Below are 10,164 nucleotides of genomic sequence, written 5' to 3' on the forward strand. Positions count from 1 at the left end.
GGAAAACGGACACTGAAAGATGGGGAGAACCTGGGCTGTGATTTTTTTTATCCCAAAGGCAAGAGGAAAAGGAGTGAGCGGAGAGAAAAGGAAACAAGAAGAAAGAAGAAAAACAAGGGAAACCTCAAGAGGGAGATGCTAATGCAAAGCAGCTGTTATCCCACCTGAATCCCGGGTTTTTTTGGCTTCTCCGCATCCCCGGAGCATCGCGGAGCAGCCGGAGACCCTCCGTGAATCTGTGCCTGCTGTGCTGCGCCGCTGGGGACAGGTAAAACACGGCTGCCGACAGGTGATGGGGGAGGAAAGGAAAATCACTTTTATGTTGTTCACAGTGTGTTGTTCCTTTTTTGGGGGTGGTTGCATAAAACCATTTGAAATGTGTGTTTTTTTGAAAAGGACATCTTTGGGTCATTCCCTTTTAAACTTTTTTTTTCTGCTTTCGAGAAGGAGAAAGGGAAGTGAAAAGAGACAACATGTATCCTCCTTCCAGTCCTTAGGACCAACTCCTCAAGAGCAAGGACCTGACATCTTGAAGAAACATAATTTTAAAGCACTTAAGCTGCTCTTTATTTTAAAAAAGTCCATCTCCAGTATAAATGATTCTGCATAATTCCTTGCATCCATCCTTCCTTCCTTCCTTCCTCCCATCCCCAATGCAGATGCAATTAGAAAGGCTTTAGGGATTTTATTTTCTGATGCAGCCAAAGGGTTGCTGGAAGTGTACAACCGAGGTGGTTTTCCGGCCACGGCCGACGTTTCCTATTTGGACCTGAAAAAGAAAAGGCTGCTGTAATTACTGTGTCGCGTGCGTGTGCGGGGGAGTCAATGTTTTTGTTTCCTTTTAGGAAGGAAAAAAAAAAAAAAAAAAGGCATAAAATTATCTCAGTTGCGAAGCCAACCAGTGGGTGCAAAGCGATGGGCATCCAAGTGTTTTCTTCTGAGCCGCCCAGGGGACCGTGCAGGGGCTCCTCGGCCCCCGAGGCGATGCTGAGCATCCCACGCAGGCGAGCGCTCGGCCCCGGCACGTGCCACGCGAGAGCCCCTTCCCTCCACGCCCAGGCCTGGAAATTATTCACCAAATCCGGCTGGGATTCACTCCTTAAAATGCCATTGGGGGGGTATATATTTTGGGGGGGGAGGGGTGAGTTTACACGGGAAAACGCTTTGCCCTTCGCTTTGCCCTGGGTACCAGACTGCACAGCTTTTCTCTCCCTGCGGCCAGGGGTTCCTCCTGCATTTTATTTTTGCATTGTTTCTGCTGGTGGGAAGCCAAAAGCACCAGGGAACCTGTTTCTGATTCATCCTCTTTCTCCTCCCCGCTGCTGGGAGCTCTCAGCCCCCTCCGTGGTGCGGAGACGCGGCTCCGGCAAGGGTTAACTCTTCCATCCGCCTTTTCACATTTTTCCTTTTTAATATTGCCTCTGAAGAAACAAACAGAGGCGAATCCCACCCTCTCCCTGGAGAGTCTTTCTTGGCTTGTTCCAGAGAACATGCAAATAATAATTATTTGTCCTATATTTTCTTTTTCAGTGCCTCGTTTCAGCAGCCTTGGGGATTGAGTAAACGAAATGACAAAACGAACAAGGAAAGCAATAAACCCAAATAAATAAATAAGTGATAAAACTGGAGTGGGAAGGAGATAAAAAAGCCCGACAACATTCCCCTCATGGCGCAGAGCGTAGGGGCTGAAAATGTCGATAAACCAAACCCCACGATGGGACAGACAGACGGGGGCTGCAGGGGTCTGCTGATGGATGCCAGCAGTGTGCTGCTGGGTGGGAGAGATGCAAGCACAGGCATCTAGGAAGAGGCCCTAAATCCTCCTTATTTTGGGTAGCGAGTCCAAATCTTTGGGGATAAATCCTTTACGGAGCAGTGGTGAGATATTTCAGTGCCTATGTTTGCTTGCATTAAGGTGAAAGTCCCTTGGGATGGGACCTTCTGGTTCTGCTTCCCACATTTCCATTCCTCCATGCTTTCACGCACCTTTTGGTCTTCTCCGTATGGCTTTTTCATCCCTCAAATTGGTTCGCCTACGTATGTACCTTCTCTTCTCCCGTGGCTGCAAGGTTTTGTGCCAAACGACCTCTGAAGCTAGAAGCAATCTTAAACTCTTGCTCAAATCCGGGCTGCAGAGGCTCAAGCCGTGCTCAAGCCGCGGCTGCCCCTGCGGGCCAGACTCCAAACCCATCGGAGCTGTGGTAGGGCTCGGGTTTGGACCGCCAGCCAAGGGCAAGGAGGAGATATGTAAGGCGCTTTGCACTAGACAAATGGGTATTTGCAAGAAATCACATTGCTTTGCTGGGTCAGAGTCTGGCTGGCTGCAGGGGATACATAAAACTCCTCTCGTTACCCATTCACTCCTTCAGTCTGCTGCTTTGCCTCTTTTCCTGGGACCGACTTCAGTTTCTATGGGTGCCTCCTAAAAAAAATAGATCCTGCCGTACAAAAAAAAAAAAAGAACACTTTATTTTTCCTGAATGGAAAAAACTACCAAATTGCTCTGTGCACCCCAAGATGCTGTGAAACTCCTGCAGTCTTAACACATTTTCCTCCCTTCCCCCAGCTGGGCTGCAGGTCCTGGTTGTGTCTGCAGCTGGAAACACTGTTGCCCTATGTTATATATACAAAGAGCCAATATTGGGCTTCTCGGAGTAGAAATATTTGGGGTTTGCTCAAAATATTGTGAAAAACGATGCAAAGAATGTGGCGAAATGAGGAAACGGGAGGAGCAGCGCTGTCACAGGTGCGGAGATCCTCCTTTCTCCACTTGCTGTTCGATTTTCTTTGCTCTAAAGCAACGCTGGCAGCTGCTCACAGCCCACATCTGGTCACCCTCGTCACGGGTTTGGGCTACCTGCGTCCACATCTGGATGCAGCCAGTATTTCCAAGGCTTTTTCACATCTCACCGAAGAGACATCCCGTATTTTTCTTTCCCGGAGCAGTGGATTTGTGTGCCTTTCCCCCTAATCTCTCATCTCCCAACTCCTCGGAGCCGATAATGAAAAACTTCCCGCCGCATTGGGACTGCTGCTTTTCTAGATTAAGAAATGCTCCTCAAGGAAGCCGACAACCATAACAAAACCATTTGCTAAGATAACATTATTTCAGGACTGCGGCTGCTTTCCTACACGTGCCGCAGCTCGGCTCCTACGGATACTAAATGGCTCCGACTGATAAACCCTCCTAAACCCCTGGAGCATGCCCTGCAAAGGTGATATCCACCCTGGCACATCCCATGGGTGATTTGAGTTGTGTGCTGGGGCCAAACAGGAGGTACCAAGCACGTATGAGGGGCTTCAGGGATGCTCCAGGCTGCACCGCTGCCTCCTGCATCCCACCGCCCGCTGCGACAAGGGTCTCGCCCACTGAAAAGGGCCGGCTCCGGCAGGCACATCACCTTTCCCTCTTCGCCCACCGTGGAAAGAAACCTTTTACTTTACCCTCTTGGCACATCCCTGCCTGCTAAACATTAACATCTGCTGAGTATAAACCAGTTAGCTGGGAGTGTTTGTACAGCCTTTCCAATCTGCACTTCCATGTTTACTCACATTGGGCTTGTTTAAAGCCGATTTGACAGGAAAATGAATGTGTGCGGTTTTGTGATGACTCAGGGCAATCTGACATCTCCCCCCAAGCCCGACATCGCCTCGTTTCAGGGACAGCAGACCCAATCCGCAGCCCACTGCCGTGCAAGGAGGGCTTTTGGCAGGGCTTAAATTGGGGGGTAAATAAAGCAGGGAGTGGCAAGAGGAAAAAGAATGGAGCAGGCAGATGATATATGTATTTTATTGTGAAGAGGGGAGAGGCACGTCATTCCCGGTTGATGTCACCACCATTTATACCCATTGGTGATGAGACTTCTTCCATTGCAGGGTGGGGAAAATGGGCAAGAGGGGAAACGATGCTCGAGGGCTCAGCTCTTGGCACTGGGTTACAAAATGCTCTCCGTATCCCTTTCCCTTTGGAAAGCAAAGTCCACAAATCCTGATAGGTGACACTATTCCCCTATAAAGGTGAAAGTGAGGGTGTGGGAGAGAAGCAAGAGGGAAAGAAATATTAATGGAGACCCTCTAGACATGGAACCACGAATCAGGATGCTCCTGAGCTTTCAGCAACTGCTTAGGGAAGCTCAAAAAATGTGCCTTATCCTAAATTGTGCAAATCACATCCCAATGAATCCCATAAGTGCCTGGTGGAGGCATAAAGCAGGGATCTGATCGCACCTGATGACAACAGGACGGTTTCCCAGCAGGAGGCTTTTTGGGGCAGAAGGATGGTGGGAAGAGTTGCCACCATGGGCGGTTGGATGGGTTGGCCTTGGACTTGCATCGCTGCAGGGGGAAGGGAGGTTCCCCAGGGAGGAGGGAAACAGGAGGCTCAGAGTAGGGAGAAATTCCCCTTTGTTTGCTGCTTTCTTCAGAAATCCAAATACCGCAAATAGCCTGAGAAGGAGGCTGCTCAGCAGATGCGATTTGGGCCCTTTTGGGAAGCTTTCTGTCTCTGCCGCTGGGAATCCATCATGGGAATCTGATCTCAGGAGGCTGCAAAGCTGCAAACCCAGGAGGCTTGGGTAGCTTGGGAAATTCAGAGTTATGCCTTGCCCTCAACCTTGGACGGGAGCCCAGCTCTGATCTCACTCCATTTAAGCTGTACCACTAAGCCCCTTCCCCAGCCTGCATCTCTAGACCTTGCCCTGGTAAGCCCAGCTCTGCAAGGCCACCCTGAGTCTCACAGACCGGAGCTGGACAGATTAAACGACACCAACCAGCCAGAGAAAGCCACTTTCTGTCCCAAAGCCATATCCTCAGCCCCTTGCTTCTTCAAAGGACTCTTGCATCCAAGCCAACGTCATATCTGCTCTCATCAAAGACTTTCCCAGTGTCCTTTCCTGGCACTGCTGCCTTCCTCCAGCCTTTTCTGGATGTCCCCTTTCCTGGGGACATCTTGCACTCATCAGTGCAATCCCAGCCCTCCCGCTCATTGCACAACCTGGGTCAAATGCCAAGACCTGGGAACTGGACAGCGTTTCTCGCTGGACTGTTCCAAACAATCCTTGTGGGCAACTTATTTATCTCCTTTGTGGTCCCTTGTGCAATTTGTATAAAACCAGGGCGCTGGCCTCCAGCAAAAGACGGAGAAATGCTGTGGCTGCTCAGATTTCCCCAAATGTCAACATTTTGACCAGGGGGAAAAAAAAAGGGGGTGAATTTTCCATCAATTTTAGGAAAATTTGGTGAAGACTGCAGGGATTCTGTGATCAAAGCTGGGATGGGACACTGGAGAGATGTACTTTGGTGCTGGCTCGGGCAGTGACAGCACAGGAAAGCTCGTGGAGACGGGCGAGGATGAATCAAAGGAGAACTCCACTTGGGTTTTGAGCTGGAGAATTTATAAATCTTTCTTTTTTTCTCCCTCTGCTATCTAAACCAAAAGACAGCGCCTCATCAGCGCACGATCCAGGCACTCTGAGGTCCAAGAGACAGCAAAGCATCCTTGTATACAGCATCTCCCGCACAGTATTCGGCAAAGGCTTGGGGCAATTAACCATAAGAATGAGAGTTTTCCAAGCTCTGTGACATTTTGGGGATAGCTGCAAGCCACTGAGCTCTGGCCAGCTCGTTCCTTTGGGCTTACTTTGAAAAAAACCCAGTTTAGCACCTGCTTTGCAGAGCTTTGCCTCCTCCCAGCTCCCCGTGAAGGAGGGAAGCAGGGGTTGGGTCGAGCATTTGGTGAGTCCCAAACCCATGCCACGGGGTCCAGTCAGAGGTGCTAAAATAAGGGTGTACTTTTGGGTTGTGCTTTAAGCGTCTCTGGATGGAGAGGAACGTGGGTTGCCCCTATAGCGGTGCCTCCCCAGAGCATTGGTTTTCACTCTCGAGTGCTTAATGGCTTGTGTTTACGAGAGCTAAAAATATTTACTCAGGGGAGAGGGGACATAGCTTGAAGACTTTATAGGCCCTGTTTTGAAAAGAGGCTTATATAAAAATAACATGGTATTAAAGATAAAAAAAAAAAGCGCAACCAAACAACAACCCAGCGCCGAGCAGAACAAAGTCTCTGCATGACCCCAAGGATGGGGCTGGACGATGGAGACCCCGACAGGAGCCAGCCCTTTGGAGCCCTTGCCCATGTTTCATGGCCAGGAGGGTTTATGTTGTTATTGAGCTCTCCTCAGCATTTCACCCAGCCTTTTACAAGGCCTGGGCCCTACCCCGCACGTTCGCTTTTACCGCCTGCTAACAGCGATTCCCGGGAGGAGGGAGATTTGGGGGTGATGCCGATGCCGGCGTCTCTCCAGGGAAAAGGGCTCAGCTGAAACCCAAATGGGGCTGCTGGCGAAGAGCAGGAGGAATTTCGGCACGGGACAGCAGCAGCCTGGATGTTGGCCGGCCAGGCTCTTGCTCCCGATTTGCATGTTAGAAATACGAAGTGCTAATTCCCTTCTCCCTGGGGGCCCGGGCCCGCGCGAGCCGGGGTTATCGGCACGGGCAGGGCACCCTCCAGAAAAGGCCACGCAACGGGGAACCAGCACTACTCAGAATGAAGGCATGGCCAGTTCAGCTCTTTTGCTTTATTTTTAAAGGGCATTTTTATTCCAGCGATAAAAGGGAATAAATCAATGACATTCATCACCCTGAGAAAGGAATGCCTGTACCCCGCCACCATAAGACCCTTTTTGTGCTGCTGATCATCAGGCTTCCAACGACATTGTATCGGTGCTACGATGCTCCGACGTACACAGTCTGTGCATTGTGCGAGGCATTTCCAAGGGCGGATCAGGGCCTGGCGACGCTGCAGAGCGTCAGCACGGCCCTCTCCGTTGGCATGAGCTCCTCGGGCAATCAATGGGATATTGTCCGCTAAGAGCGCCGGGCGGCATATAGCAGCTTGGAGCGGTGGCAGAGAGGTCAAGAACATAAAGATGACCCAAGAGTCTTTCACTTGTGCGTTTTAACACTACGCATGTTGTTTCAATTCCAGCACACCTTGCATTTATGAGCTGCTAAGCACCAGTATTCAATAGCGAAGCCTGACAAGAGCTAATGAAGGAGCTCGGCGTACAAGAGAGGTCATCCAGCACAGGAATGGCTCTGTCTCTGGGGTGGCAAACGGCAGCGGAGGCGCAGGGCAGCCGGAGCTCGCATTGCTGCTCCGTCAGGGAGGGATGATGAGCGTGGTGGAAGAAACAACGTGGTGCTCAAGGACTCTGGGAGTGCTGCCAACCCCTTCGCTTCGGACCGGGACTCGTAGCTGGTTTGCAGGAAGGCACATTACTGGGAACAACTCTGCATTGCAGTTCAAGAGCCCAAATATAGGTCTGATCCAAATTATGCTACTTTGCCCTGGTTTCTGCCATGAGTTGAAACCAAACTTGGGACTGAGGCAGGCCCAAAGCGCAGAGAGGTTAGAAACCTGGAGCTGTATTCGCATCTGCCATTTCCAGCTGCACCCAAGACTTATAAGCCTCTTGCAGGATCGTTAGCTCTGGTGATGAAAGAGCAAGAGTGAGCCCTGTGTGGTCGTCAGCTCCTGGCTGAGCCTGCAGGCTTGGAGCCGAAAAACAACCTCTCCACTTGTAAATGGAGCAATGAGTACAGAGGGATGCCCCTTTTTTACAGCCAGAACCAGGAGAAATCGCTGCTGAAGTCCCACTCTAAAGCCAAACTTCAGCCTTGGTTTGCGACCATACTAAACCCCATCTCTGCAGATCGGGTTCGGTCACGTAAACACCAACGTGGGCTTCGGTGGCCAGCTGGACTCTGCCAAATGACTCCCTTAATGTCAGTATTCATTCACCAGCGATGCTCGGATTTGCTGTTGCATGTTCGCACATGAGCAGACGTAAGGAGTGGAACGAGAGCAAGGTCCTTGCATGGGGTGACAACCTCCCTGGTTATTTAGGAGCCTCATGCCAGCAGGTGTTGGGGTAATCGGTGACAGCAGCTGCATTTGTTGAATCTTTTGGTGTTTTGCAAGCCAGGAGCGTGGTGAAGTCAATAGAAACCTCCTGCGAGTTTTAACGGGAATGGGGTTGGGGCCAGAAGGAATCTGCAATCTAAACACCCACAGACCCTGCGGACATCTGGACATGGACCTTACCTCCTCCTCGGTCCTCAGCCACGGTTGAGGTCACATACTCCGGGAGGAATAAGCCTGAAATATCCTCGTGGCAGCTGAGGAGTGGGCTTGTTCAGCAAAACCCTCCTCGGTTGCAGGGTGCGATCGCACCAGGAGAGCATCTGTTGTTGTGGGCACAGCTATGGGGAGCTGGCATGTCCCATTGCATCTGGTCACGTGCGGGGTGATGGCACCACCCAGAAGTATGGCTTGATGCTTTGCTTTGCCTCCAAAAGAAGAAAGCCTGGGTTGCTGAGGCTGATGACATCCCCAGATACCCCAACACGGAGCTGCGGGAGAGACTGATTAAAGGATGGGGTTTTCAGTAGATAACCATGAAAAGAAGGAGGCAATGTTGGTACGGAGCGGCTCTACTCTCAAATTCCTGCTTTATGCACGTGGTATGATTTTCCCTGCTTGAATTCCTCACATCTATTCAAACCACATCTGACTTCTATCCCCAGCACGTCTGGACAACTGGTTAGAGAAAACAAAAGTTGAGAGGATGGAGATAAGGCTTCTGATGCTGGAAATCTGTTTATCCCCTTGGTCCTGAGGGGCTCCCTGCAGCACATAAGAAATTCTCTATGAAAAATCACAGGTTTCTCCAAGACTCCGAGGAAAACCCTGCTTTCCTGCCTATCTCACAACACATCGATGCTTTGCAGACAAAATCTCCCTCTGTGCCCAGCACAGATGATTTTTTTTGTATGTCTCGGCCCCACCAAACAGCCAAGAAACCCCGCCATAAACAATGAGTCAGCTAATCCAAACCACACGGCAGTAAAATGCTAGAGGTCAACCCAGTGCACGGTCCTGATCTTGAAAAGCAGAAGTACATCTCGAGCAAAACCAATAATAATCAGACATCGGTGGAGAAACACCCTCCCGCTTGCATGGCAGCAGAGTCGAGGCCCCGGGAGCGAGTGGGACAGCACCCGGTGTCACCGAGGATGGGTGGGTGCCAGGTCTGGTGGCACCCACCTCGGAGATGGTCCCCGGGGAGGTGCTGGCTTCCCCCATCCCCCGGACTGCCTTGCTTTGCAGATGCTTCCCACTAGGCAGTCCCTGGATCAACTTCTCCACTCCCTTGCTGCTCCACCCCTCTTCCTCTGGGGGTTATTTCCATCCCCATTTTGCTGGGCTCCCCTTTCCTTTGTTTCCCCTTTCCTCACCTTTCTCTCTTCGAAAGGCCTGGCTTGGACACACTTGCACGGAGAAAAAAAACAACCTCCAGCCAGCTGCCAGCTCTGCCTTTGGCCCATTGCTCCGGTTTCATGTTTGACTCTAATTCCACAATTTATACAGCGGAGAGCTCTGGGCCAAACCGAAAGTCTCAGGAACCTGCCAGAAACCTCAGCTATTCCTAAGCCCTATAAACAGTTTTCTGCCTCCATCCCTGCACCTGCTGCCTCTGCCGCGCTGCCGGCCGGGGATGCTGCTCCAGCCGGGGGGACCGGGATGCCGCCGGGGTGCCCCACGCCGCCCTATCTCACCGCCTTCCCTGGCTGCTTGGCAGCTACCGCTGCAAACGCTTCGCTTGCAGCGAAACCAGCTGCTCCCCGCACCGATGGGAAATGAGCTAATGACGCTGCTCCCCTGGGACAACGCCGTTTTTCCTGGCAGGCTGGGCACCAGCTCTGTCCAAAGAGTGCATTCCTGCTCGAAGCTGTTTGCACGTTGTTTTTATCACATGGCATTTCATGGGCTGGAGCATCCTTTGAGGGCTGGGTGCCCACACGGCTGGTACCCGGTCCCTGTGCCCAGACCCCAGAGGAGGTCTGGGTCTAAAGGAGGAGGATTTGTTGTCACCAGTCCCTTCTGAGCATTATGAAATGCTCGCTCGAGGCCAGAGCAGTGAAGAAATTCAACATCACAGGCGGCTCCTGCGTGACCTTGGGGCAGTCTGGGAGGAGGGAACAGGGACGGGGACAGGCGTGCAGGTGTCCCAGGCAAAGGGACATCCAGGAAGGTGCCAGCATGTAAGCCATGGAAAGAGAAGAAAGGAAAACACTCAACTCCTGCCTCCGAGGCCACTTGCT

This window comes from Platalea leucorodia (assembly GCF_965183815.1).
Source record: "Platalea leucorodia genome assembly, chromosome: 20".
NCBI classification, from domain to species: Eukaryota; Metazoa; Chordata; class Aves; order Pelecaniformes; family Threskiornithidae; genus Platalea; species Platalea leucorodia.